This window comes from Lathamus discolor, chromosome 12, assembly GCF_037157495.1.
Source record: "Lathamus discolor isolate bLatDis1 chromosome 12, bLatDis1.hap1, whole genome shotgun sequence".
Taxonomy (NCBI): Eukaryota; Metazoa; Chordata; class Aves; order Psittaciformes; family Psittacidae; genus Lathamus; species Lathamus discolor.
The window spans coordinates 14,057,422-14,057,705 of NC_088895.1; positions in this window are offsets into that span (position 1 = coordinate 14,057,422).

Genomic DNA, 284 nt, shown 5'->3' on the forward strand with positions numbered 1-284 from the left:
AACGACACCGGGCCCCGTGCAGGCAGCGGGAGGGGACGGGGGGGGATTTACCGGTGTCCTGGCTCCGAACCCGGTGTTGTCACCGGCTGTTCTGGTTAAACCGGTCGTGCAGCGATACCGATCTCCGGCAGCAGCCGCAGAGACCAGCCCGGGCGGGGCTCGGTGCCGCAGGAACCTCGAGCCCAGAGCGTTTACAGCGCCATAAACCGCAGCTGCCCGCCCGGAGCGCGCCGCGGCCTGTCCCTCGTCGGCGCCCGTAGCGGCCGTCGGCGTTGCCACGGCGA